General features: G+C 34.1%; 1 protein-coding gene across 1 annotated transcript in view; it reads left to right on the top strand.

Annotated features, from left to right (window-relative positions):
• The window catches only part of KLHL1 (kelch like family member 1), a 529,576-nt gene that overhangs the window by 269,779 nt on the left and 247,365 nt on the right, over positions 1-12,432 (top strand). The gene's annotated exons all lie outside the window — the stretch shown is intronic.

The raw sequence follows: 12,432 nt of genomic DNA, 5'->3' as shown, positions 1-12,432 counted from the left end.
TATCCAAAGGTAACAAACAGGCCAGAAGTAGATTAATGTGCACAATTTATGTTTCATTTTAGATGCTCTCTCAGATCACTAAGATATATTGTTTTATACTAACTGTGTGGAAAAACAATATTGTTTAAAATACTTTTTTGTTATGTTTGTGACATTCAGAAGAAAATGTTCTGGCTCTTTTGAGGAAATTCTCTGAAAGGAAGGAAATTGTTGGGATCTTATAGTTTAGCTATAAAAATGTAATATTGCATTTCTAGAAGAACCTTTTCAAGTAAAGAACATTATTCAGTGCTAAGGGAACTATTCAGCAGAAAAAAAAAGAGGCAAGTGAATAGAGCTAGCATAGAGCTAGCAGGTTAGAAATAAAAAGATTGAGTCTTGGCTAAAACAGTAATTCAGACATTCTCTTAATAGAAGAATGTATCATGGAGTAGGATCAAGTTTTAAAGGACTTGAAGGGAAAGAGATACCTGTCTGCACTTTGGAAAAAGAAAAGCCAAAGAAAAGTTGAATGGCAAATGCAATTTGAGTCTTTACCTGAGCTGGCTTGTTAAAGACCAAATGAGCAGTGGCCAGATAATGTTATGTGGCTAATTACAAACTTTCCAGACTTTAATAAAACCAAGACAGACACAGAGTCTAGGTGAGAGTTAGTCTGGGTTGGGTACTCTAACCTAAAGTTAAACACTCTGTGTCTGTCTTATTTTTATTAAAGTCTGGAAAGTTTTTAATTAGCCACATAACATTATCTGGCCACTGCTCATTTGGCCCCCTAACAAGCCAGGTGACTTGTGGATAGAACACCGACCCTAGAATCAGGAGGACCTGAGTTCAAATTCAGCCTTAGACACTTAATAATTACCTGTGTGACCTTGAGCAAACTGCTTAACCCCATTGCCTTGCAAAAACCAAAAAGAAATAAAGAAATAAACAAAAGAATACAGATTTGCACAATGTGTTAGTGGAAGAATAAGAGTTAGAATCCAGAATTCCCTATGAACAGTTCTGAGTTCTCTGTTCCTTAAAGAAGCTCAGCTTAATAATCTGAAATAGCTGAAGTTATAGGAAGTGCCAGTAAACAAATCCTCAATGGGATTTTTTTACTTCTTTTAAACATTTCTCCAAATGTTATTTAAGTTTTTTTATTCATTTAAAATAGAGACTGCATGTTTATTCATTATACTCATTTCAGCAAAAGCTTCGATTTCTATTTTATCAAAATATCTTCTTGATTTAATAGCATTTAACTATTCTTTTAGAGCAAGTGAGTGATTACTGGCATACATATGTTAGTTTATACTACTTTTTGGTGACAAAAAGTATTATCATCACTCAGAGGCTGTCTTGCTAATTACTCTATTTCTGACAGTAGTACTAATAAAGGGTATTATAATTAGTATTGTTATAGCATCATTAGCTAACATTTAGAAAGCTTTAAAGTTTGTAAAGGGTTTGAAATACATAAATTCACCTTGTTAGCAACAGTAGATCATGGAGGTAGCAAAAACAACGTTATTCTAATTCTATAGATGACAGAACTGAGAAATAGAGTTTAAGTGGCTTGTCTAAGGAGAATTCTCTAACTGGGATTTTTGTAAAAACCTGAGCAAAGATGTTTGAAAGCTGAACAATTTTCCCTCAGATCCAGAATAGCAGTTTTCCTCTTTGATTTCATCACCTTTTAGTATATGAAAAGCATCTAGGTGATCTAGTGGATAGAATTGAACTTCAAGTCAGGACGTCATAAGTTCAGATCCTACCTTAGACACTTACTACCTGTTTGATCCTGGACAAATCATGAAGATCTTTCATCCTCATTTTCCTCATTTCTAAAAATGGAAACAAAAGCACTTCCAAGGATTATTTTGAGGATCAAATGGAATTAAACACTTTTTAAAACTCAAACATTATATAAACCATGCTAATATATTGTTTATGTTTCATTACATTACATTATTTTATATCATTATATTAAGATAATGAAATTATCTGAAACTCAACACAAATCCAGATAATTGAAGTTCTCCTTTGCTACCATGTCATGACTGCCCTTGTTTTACAATTTTTTTCCCTCTGAAACTGCTCATGTTTTGCATTTCTAATCAATATTAAAATTGACAAACCTTGTTCTTTATTCTAACTTTGACCTCCAATTCCTTGACTGCTTTGTTCTTTCTAGGGCATCATTCCTCTAATGGTTACTTTCCTTGCTTGCATTGCCTATCTTGACCTGTCAAACCTCAATCTTGGATCATTCCCACCATTACTGCTTTCACACCTATACCCGTGCTACCAAATAAAACTGATGAAAATCATGAAACTTACTAATTCAATTTATTTCAAATGTGGTCATGTCATCTTGACTGGACCCCACTGTAGCAAGGTGATTACCTTCTATACTTCCCTAATTGACTCACTATCCCACTTACCAGAGTAGCTCTTCAAAATCGTTTTATTTTTTTCTCAGATCCACCATCATTCACCTTCCTGCCAGCCCCTCAGCTGAGAAACTTACTTCATATTTCATTGAAAAAATAATCAGGCCATTCAGTGAAAACTTGCTCTTGTCCCTCCTCAACTAACAATTAACATAGCCTTTAGTCATTATCTCTACCCTTGGACATTAGTTAGCCCTTCTCTTTCCCAAGGCAAATTTCTATAATATGCACAAGTGATTTCATTCTATTTCATCTTTTCCAATGGATCATCATACCTATTTTCTCATGTTCTCATATTCAATCTAACCCTTTCTACTTCTACAAACATGCCCTCTTTCATAATAAATGAACAAATAAATAAACAAGCAAAAATTTCCTTGATCCCTGGAACTGATTTTCTTTTATCTCTCATGACTTCTGTGGATATTCTTTGAGAAGCTTCTCTATAATAAATGTACCCCATTTATTTTCCTTTCACTCTCTTCTTTACTCTCAACATGCTGACTTCCAAGCTCATCATTTAATTCAAACTGTACTTTCCAAAGATAGCAACCCCTTAATTAACAAATGTAATGGATTTTTTCTTTCTTCTATTCTGCAACCAAGTGACCCTGGACTTCTTGCTTTCCTTAGCCAAAATATTCTGCCTCCCGTCTGGGCATTTTCACTACCTCTAATAATTTGGACAATCTTCCTTCTCATCTCTGTCTCCTGATTTCTCTGGATTTCTTCAAGTCCTAACTACAATTCAAACTTCTTCTACTTCAGAGAATGCAATTCTGATATGCTAGGTTGCATTGATTGAATGCCAAACATAAACTTGCCTAAAAGGCTATTTTTTGGATAAGTCACACAAGGCAAGCACTCACAAGGTAGTTAAAAAAAAATGATACAAGGACACTCTTAATATCTCTTTAAAGATCTTTGGGATTGCTTATGGATTTTGAATGAAGATCAAAGCTTACTATTTTCAGTCTTTAAAATTTGTTTTGTGTATCATATTTTCCCTTTTTGATTGGATTACTCTTTCACAGCATGATTAATATGGATATAGGTTTAGCATAGTTACACATATAAAATCTATGTTAAATTGTTTCTGTCAGGGGAGGGAAGAGATAAGTGAGGAAGGAAAGAATTCTGAAGTAAAAAACTGCAAAAATAACTGTTGGAAACTATCTCTGCATGTAATTGAAAAAATAAATAAAATAATAAGAACGAACTTTGGAAGTGATCGCATTATATGACAGAAAAGACCACATAGCATAGCATACTTTTTTCAGAGAAGATACTGTGGTCTATGAACAAAATAGAATTGAAATACCTCAATGAAGCACAAGATGCACAAATTTAGAGTATGTACCATTAATATTCACATGGATTATTTGTGCCAGACTTTTGATAGAGCATTCCAAGCTCCTATTGTTTTGGCCAGCCAGTCAAACACATTTGACTCTAGTATAGTGATATCATTTTGATCTTCTTAGAAAACAAACAATAGCCAATTCTATTCCTTTCCCTTCATTGATCCTTTGTATACCTTGTTTGTTTGTAGCTGGTGACATGTTATCTACTCCATTAGATAAGGATCTCCTTGAGAGCCTGATAGTCTTTTACATTCTTTATATTCAGAGTCCTTTGCATAATATCTTACACATAGTTGGTAGTTAAATATCTATTGAGTGATCAACTCACATGTTCTGAATAATGTCTCTCCTCCAACCAATTTAGTTTCTGACTTTCCTTATAGGAATATATCTTCTTAATGTGTAATGGTATTTAGTTCCACCACCCCTACAGGTTTTATCTATTCTGTTTTTTTTTAATATCTTTCCAGAGGCATTTTCTGTTCATGAGTCTGATCAAGTCTCAATGAGAACTCTGAGATTATGAAAGATCTCTGATTCATCTTTTTGTTTCCTACATGGTATGCTTTACATGTAGACATCTGAGGCCATGTGTTTCTATTACTGGCTCTTTTCTTGGATTTTAACTCCTGTAACTTAAGAGTTTTACTTATTTTCTCCCATATTATCTCCTCACATACAAAAAAATATAATAAATATTTTATTGATTACATTTTTTAAAATACTATTCTTTCACAATAATATTTCAACCTCCCCCAAAAATGTTTCCTTGTACCAAATAATTTCAGTCAAGATAAAATTAATCAGTACAGGGAGCATGTATGAAAATATCCACCTCATTCTGCACCTAATTCCACCACCTCTTTGCTAGTAGGTAAAAAGGGTGCCAAGTAAAAATATTCTTACTCATCCTCATTAGGTCAATTTTATATTTTAAGCCAAAGTCCATAAATCCAATTCCCATTCTTACATATTATCTTCTAACTTTGATGTTCACTTTCTGTGTCACACTAGAAAGAATATTCACTCTGAACTCAAAGGATGTGGGTACAGTTACCTTCTAGCTCAGAAATTTGTCAGATTTTTGTGTCCCTGCCAAAGATGTATAGTCAAGTAGCCCTGATGAAGGCACTGTGTAGGTGGTTACTCTCCAGGTCTCTGGGTAGCTTTTTATCTTCCCTGGGACTTCCAAGGTCCAAAGTGCTCTGCGGTCTTCTTTTCCTCTGTAAAGCACTACCCCATTTGTCACCTCTTCTTGAAGTTTCCCTTATTAAAACTGTGCTTGATCTCTAGCTCTCTGGACTATTTCCAGTCAGAGTGGTGCTTCAGGTATCCTCTTTTGTGGGGTTTCTTAGGGTTTCTCTCTGTTTATACTAGCTTCTCTAGTGGGATATCTCTTTCAATACCCATATCTTCTGACTATGTGTGTGTGTGTGTGTATAGATATATATATATATATATATATATATATATACACACACACATATATATATGTGTATGTGTGTGTGTGTGTGTTTGTTTGCTTTTGTTTTACCCCACTCCCCCCCAATCTTAGACTGTTTTAAATTACTAATACAAGTTTCTCTATTTTAGAAAAAAATCAATTTGATGCTCTTTTCAGATCAGCTCTGGAATAAAAGTGAGAGTCATGTTCCCATGCATCTTGTCTTATGACCATCTTAATCAGAAGTTTATCTTTAAATTTCTTGATAAGTATTAAGTCTTTTTTCCCCCTCTACATTCATTTTTTCCTATGAAATTTGAACCTCAGTGAAGGCAGAAACAGTGTCTCACTTAAAATTAAAACTGTAATTCCTCTTTTTTGATATTTCACATCTCATTTGAGCATCATCACACTGCCATGAAATAAATATATTCATATTATTCAATCAATTAGTAAAGAATTATTAAGCAGCCAGGATTGGAGTAAGCATTAAGGATACAAAAAAAGGCAAAAGATAGTCCTATGCCCTCAAGGAACTTACAGTCTAATGGGGGAAGTAAAGCTATGTACAGATAAAATTAAAAAAAAAAATTATTAACAGAGAGAAGGTACTGGAGTTAAAGGGTATTTGGAAAGGTTTCTTGTAGAAAGTAGGATTTTAGTTGGAATTTAAAGGAAGCCTAAAAGTAATATATGCATTGTAGATTCATATTACAGCTACATTTTATTATATTCACTTTAAAGATTAATATAGTAGGGATTTGTGAAGGTTACTAATATCAGGATTTGGTAAATAGAAGTCAAAACTCTTTTAGCCCCTGCTGTGTCCAAATTGTTATTTATGAGAGCATTCTGACTTTGCACTCTTTGACACTGACCTTTATAGATTAAGCATTTACATTAAACATTAAAGATCAATAATGCATTAATTAATTTAATTAATTGACCTGAAATCTTCATGAACTTATTGATAGTTATAGAATTTTGAAGTTTGAAGGAAACTTTGATACTATCTGTAGCAATCTCCAATTCAATGAAGAATGATTTTTATCTTATTGATGATGATGGAGAAATGATGTTTATTTTTTCTGTTTTCATTTTGAAAGTTCCATATGGTGAAAAAAGTGTGCTTTTCCCCTTACAATTACTATAATATCTAAGGAACTTTTATTTTTACCAACTTTTAGATATTAACTTTTAAAAATTCCATCCATGGAAAGAATATGAGTTTTCTTAAAGGTTTGCTTATTCTTCCCATTATCATATCATTTGACCAACTTATTTATTCATTAGAGACAAATCATAATAAAAATGTGGCAGATAAAATCAACAACTTAAGTCAGAATTGATTAAATATCTACTATATGGAATAAGGAGAATCTATCCTTCTCATTGGTAAGCTCATAGTCCAATATGGGGAGCTGGAAACAGCATGCCAACTATGGACAAAAAGAATATAGACAACAGGAAATGGAGATAACTCAAATGGAAGGCTTTAGCATTAAAGATTTCATGAAGAAGGCAAGATTTACTTAAGATATCAAGTAACCAAACTATTTCATTTTCAGGCATATATAGTATAAGATTTGTTGTATCATTCAAAATTCCACCTTATGAAAGGTTGAATGAACTTCTTAAAGTTTCTTTGGACATGGTTGGCTAGGAGCTAGCTTAGAAAGAATTAAGTACTCTTTAGCAGGGGGTTACAGAGCTATTAACGTATTCAGACATAATTCAGTCAGTTATTTACTCACTGTACATCAAACAGTTGTTTATATTTCTACAATTTTTGAGCTGTAAAATTTTCTATGAGTTGAAAAAAAATCTACATAGGTAATAGAAAATGTTGTCCTATTTGGTATGATAGAAAAATAAATGGCAGTGTAGTATAGATATAGCTAGAAGAATAGAGAATGGAATTAGGATAAGTAGGGATTTTGTGTTATGGACCCCTTTAGCAAGGTAATGAATTCATAGACCCTTTCTCAGAATAGAATTTTAAGATATATAGATTGAAATATCTAGGACTACAAAGTAATCCAATTATATTGAAATGTGCATATCAAAATATTTCTAAAAAAATTGTTCTGGAGTACTATATGTGTTTCAGGTAATGCATTTAAGGTATGGGCTATTTAAAATTTCATTTCATTTTTGAGTCTAGGTTTTGCTATCTTTCCCAGACTAGAAGTTCAGTTATCCCTAATGAACCCACTCACTCTGCTTATTGAGTACCAACTTTAGTAGACTACATTTCTGAACTAAGTGGGTTTGTCCCTCCTTTAGGCAGCTTGGTTACCAAACCCCAATCTATTTCTTTGAGAATTATCTTGTTTATTCTAGAATTTGTGTGATCATTGATCTAATTTTAGCCTTATTTCAGTTCAGAACTATTGAGCATGAACAATCCAGAAACCTCAGGCTCCTCATAGAAGGGACAACAAAAATGCATCACCACACCCAGCTAATTTTATTTTCATAAGAACCTTCAGAGTAAAGGTTGTTGTGTCAACTTGAATAAAGAAAGTTAAATTATGGGTGGTCATTGATAAAGAAACACAAATATTATAGATTTCAATTCTTTATTCTGATGATTATAAGAACTGAACATTTGTCCTGATTAATTAATACAAATTGCTACAAATGAAATTAAAGTTTCTAAATCTCACATAACAACTGAAGGATAAGTCTTTTGCAAAGAGCATTGGAATTTTTCTTTCTTTCATTTTTATTTTTTATTGAAGTTTTACTTTTCTAAATACATGTTATGAAAGGTTTTTTGGCAAGTGAACTTTAATTTATTATTACTATTATTACAATGATTTTGTTATAAGAGTAAACATAAATCCCCCTCCCCCCCAAGAAAATGAGAAACCTCAAGAATAATGAGGGAGACAGAGAGAGAGAGAGAGAGAGAGAGAGAGAGAGAGAGAGAGAGAGAGAGAGAGAGATAGAGAATGTACTTCAGTCTTTGTTCAGATTCCAATGGCTCTGTCTCTGGGGTGAGTTGCCTTGTTTATCGTAAGTACACCAGAGAAGCTGCTTCAATATTTTTCCCACAGTTGCTATTACTAGCTGTATTTTCCTCCACTCTATTCCTCCCCACTCTCATTTATTCTATTCTTTCTCTCCTTTCATCCTGTTCTTGTCCAAAAGTGTGTTGTATCTGAGTATCCTCTCCCTCAACGTTCCCTCTCTTCTATCACCTATCCCCCCCCTTTCCCTCCTCCACCCCCCCCCCCTTGTCCTGTCCCTTTCTTCTCATTTTTCTCTAGGGTAAGATAGATTTCCTCACTCTATTAAGTGTGTATGCTATTTCTTCTCTGAGTCATTTCTGATGAGAATGAATGTTCATTCATTCCCCCTTGCCTTCCTCGTTTCCACTCCACTGAGAAAGCTTTTTCTTGACTCATGTGAAATTTCTTGGCTTCTTCATCCTATTTCCCTTCCTCCAAGTACATTCCATTATCACCCATTGACTCCATCTTTTTACTATATTATACCATTATATTCTGCTCCTTCCTATCTCCTGCCTATATATGCTCCTTCTAACAGCTCTTATAAATGAGAAAATTCATATGAGTTATCAATATCTTCTTCCCATGAAGGAATACAAACAGTTCAACATCATCAAATGCCTCATAGTTAGTCCTTCTCATCTACCCCATCTATGGTTCATCAGAGTCCTAAATTTGGAGATCAAACGTTTTGTTCATCTCTGGTTGTTTAAATAGGAAAGTTTGAAAGTCCCGTTTTTGTTGAACGTTCATCTCAGTTTTGCTGGGTAGTTGATTATCGGTTGTAAACCAAGATCTTTTGCCTTTTGGAATATCATATTCCAATCCCTACGAGCCCTTAATGTAGATGCTGCCAGATCCTATGTAATCCTGACTATGGAGTTGAATTGTTTGTTTCTGGCAGCTTTGAGGATTTTGTCTTTGATTTGGGAGGTTTAGAATTTGGCTATAATATTCCTGGAAGTTTTTCTTTTGGGATCTCTTTCAGGAGGTGATCCACGAATTCCCTCAATTTCTATTTTTATCCTCTGCTTCTAAGATCTCATGGCAATTTTGCTGTATTATTTCTTGAAAAATGAAGTCTAGGCTGTTTTCCTGATCATGGCTTTCAGATAGCCCAATAATTTTTAAATCATTTCTTCTGGATCTGTTTTTGAGATTGCTTGTTTTTCTAATGAGATATTTCATGTTTTCTTCTATTTTTTGGCTTTTTTTGACAGAGTTTTATTTTGTCCTGATTTCTTGCAAAGTCATCAGCTTCCTTTAGCTCCATTCTGCATTTGAAGGAGTTATTTTCTTCAGGGAGTTTTTTTTTTTTAATATCCTTTTCCAGCTGGCCAATTCTTGCTTTTTAAGGCATTCTTCTCCTCATTTACCTTATGTTTTGCTTTTTTCCATTAGGCCTAAACTGGTTTTCAACATATTATTTTCTTAATTATTTTTTATATTTCTTTCACTAAGCTGTTGATTTGGTTTTCATGTTTTTTCTACATCACTCTCATTTCTCCTCCCAATTTTTCCCACCACCTCCCTTAATTGCTTTTCAAAGGTTTTTTTTTGAGCTCATCCATAGTCTGAGCCTATTTTCTGTTTCTCTTGGAGGTTTTGGATATGGAAACTTTGTTTTTGTCGTCATCTGAATATGTGTTTTCATCTTCCATAGGACTAAAGTAATTCTCTAGAGGTCAGATTCTTCTTTTTCTTTTGTTTATTTTCTCAGCCCATGACTAATTTAGAGAACTTTCAAGGCTTTGGGTTTTGTTTTTGGGGGGACACCTCACTGGGACTTTTATTCTTCCAAGGTCTTATGCTCTCTTGCTTGTGATTTGATATGTAGATGACATCCACACTTCCCACTGCCCTGGAGCTGTAAGGAGGATCCCTGCTTGGCTACTTAGTATGGCAGGCCAAAATGCAACCAGGATCTGAACGCAGGCAAACAACAGAGTTCCTACCCCGACGGAGAGCAGAGAAATTTCTGTAGTCTCCCCTGACCCCCTTACCGTCTGTGGCCTGTGCTCTGGAGATGCAGGCTGCTTTTTCCCAGATTCTTGCTGCAGGTTCTGCAGCCGTTGCTCTTCACTACACACTCATTCTGGTATAGCAGAATTCTTTCCCCATCCCTTCAAGCTTTTCCAGGGCTGTGCTGCGACCTGGGCTTTTTCCAACTCTGGGTCCTGGTGAAACACACCTTTCCCACAGAAATTCTAAGTTATCTTGGACGGGGAAAATGTATCATTCAGTCTTTCTATGGGTTCTGCCCCTCTAAATTTTGGCTAGAGTCATAATTTGTTGGCTTTGGAGTTTGGGGGGGGGGAAGGAATTCCCAGGAAATGCTGCCTTCACGCTACCATCTTGGCTCTGTCTCCCCTGAAATTTTTTTTAACATTCCTTCCTATGTCTATGTATATTTCTAAGGTACAATATTTCCTTCTATCCTCCCTTCCCAACTCTACTCCCCTCAGCAGTAAAGAATTAAGTTAATGTCCTTATATATTGTGTTAAGTATGTTTACAAGCTAGTCATTTTTGTTGTGGCATCAGAATTTTTCAAAGTTTTTTGAATCAGGGGTGGCTAGGTGGCACAGTGGATAGAGCACTGGCCCTGGAGTCAGGAGTACCTGAGTTCAAATCTGGCCTCATACACTTAATAATTACCTAACAGTATGACCTTGGGCAAGCCACTTAACCCTATTGCCTTGCAAAAAACTAAAAAAAAAGTTTTTTGAATTAAACTCCAATTGTGGTGAGTTTTTTATCTTAAGATCAATAAGCTCATCTGGCTTTGTTACCATCTTCAGTATAATTTAAATCAGACATCAAAGGATTGTGAACACATGTTTCAAGTTTAATACAGTCAAGACAGAAAAGACTTGGAAGAGTTTTGAAGTGTCCCTAGGTGTTCATAGATTTCTCTTTTCAAATAAATTGACACAGAATTTTATATTTCAACTCTTATCTTGTTAAAGCACTTCCTCCAGCATTTGCAAAGTTTTTAAGAATATCAGCCTCTATTTTTTTATTCCACATTGACAGTTTAACCAAAAAAAAAAAAAAACTTTCAGTTTTTCAGTAGCATACATAATGATGACTTCAGGAACTTGAATGGAAAGGTTTATCTCATTCTTTTGGCTGAAAACTTATGCCAGATAAGGTAACCATTAATTAAATCCTCTTTTTCAAATGATTTCAAGATTGATTTTTTTTTGATTTTTGATTTTGCAAGAAAATGGGGTTAAGTGACTTGCCCAAGGTCACACAGCTAAGTAATTTTTTTTAAAGGGTATGTCTGAGGCTGGATTCTAATTAGGGTCCTTCTGACTACAGGACTAGTGCACTATCCACTGAACCACCTAGCTGCCCACTCTGATCCCATTTGTTGAAAAAACTTTTTTTAAAGATGTAGTGATTCAGAAACTTGCTTTGGATTAAGTTGAAGACATTATAGATGTTAGCAAAGCTACTTTCAGGATAATTGTAATTGTATTTCTTACCAGGTCTTGTTTGTACAACAAGGAATTACAAATATGTGAAGAGCCTCCTTTTTACATTAAAACAAAAAAAAATGAGGTTATATTACCCAGCATCTAAGCTGCTCCATCTGTGTAAAGTATGTGAATCTTTTCTTTCAAGTCAGTATTATTTGTTGGATAGAAGGTTGATGGGTGAAAACATTTTTAATTTCCAAAACACAGCCTTTGAATTTTACCAAAGGGACTAATGAAGTAAAAATTCTTTGTTAACATCAAAATAGATGTATACAACAAGCAAAAACAAAGGTCTTTCTGAAAGTGAATGAAAAAGACCTTCATTTTACTAATAGCCTGCTTCAAGACATGAAATAACTGATTTAGATTATATTTCAATATTTGATAGTGGAAATCATTATTTGTTTCTTTGTTTTTTTCTCTATCCTGATCCATAAACAACATTGACTTTTTCTAGCACACATGATATTACTAAATTTCTCTAATAGTTTTGTTGTTGTTTGTTTGCTTATTTGGAGCTTTGGTAAGAAATGTTGCAGAATACTTTAAAAAAGTTATTTTTATGGCCAATCCAGATTTTTGAACTGCCTTTTTAAATTTAGATTCCTGTTCATGGAAAGCACTTGCATTTTGAGATGTATTTCCTGGATAAGTAGATATAACTTTGGATACTGGTTTTCTC

The sequence above is a fragment of the Macrotis lagotis genome, chromosome 6 (assembly GCF_037893015.1).
Source record: "Macrotis lagotis isolate mMagLag1 chromosome 6, bilby.v1.9.chrom.fasta, whole genome shotgun sequence".
Classification (NCBI taxonomy): Eukaryota; Metazoa; Chordata; class Mammalia; order Peramelemorphia; family Peramelidae; genus Macrotis; species Macrotis lagotis.
The sequence above is the reverse complement of the archived record's forward strand: the minus strand, read 5'-3'. Positions and strand labels throughout refer to the sequence as shown.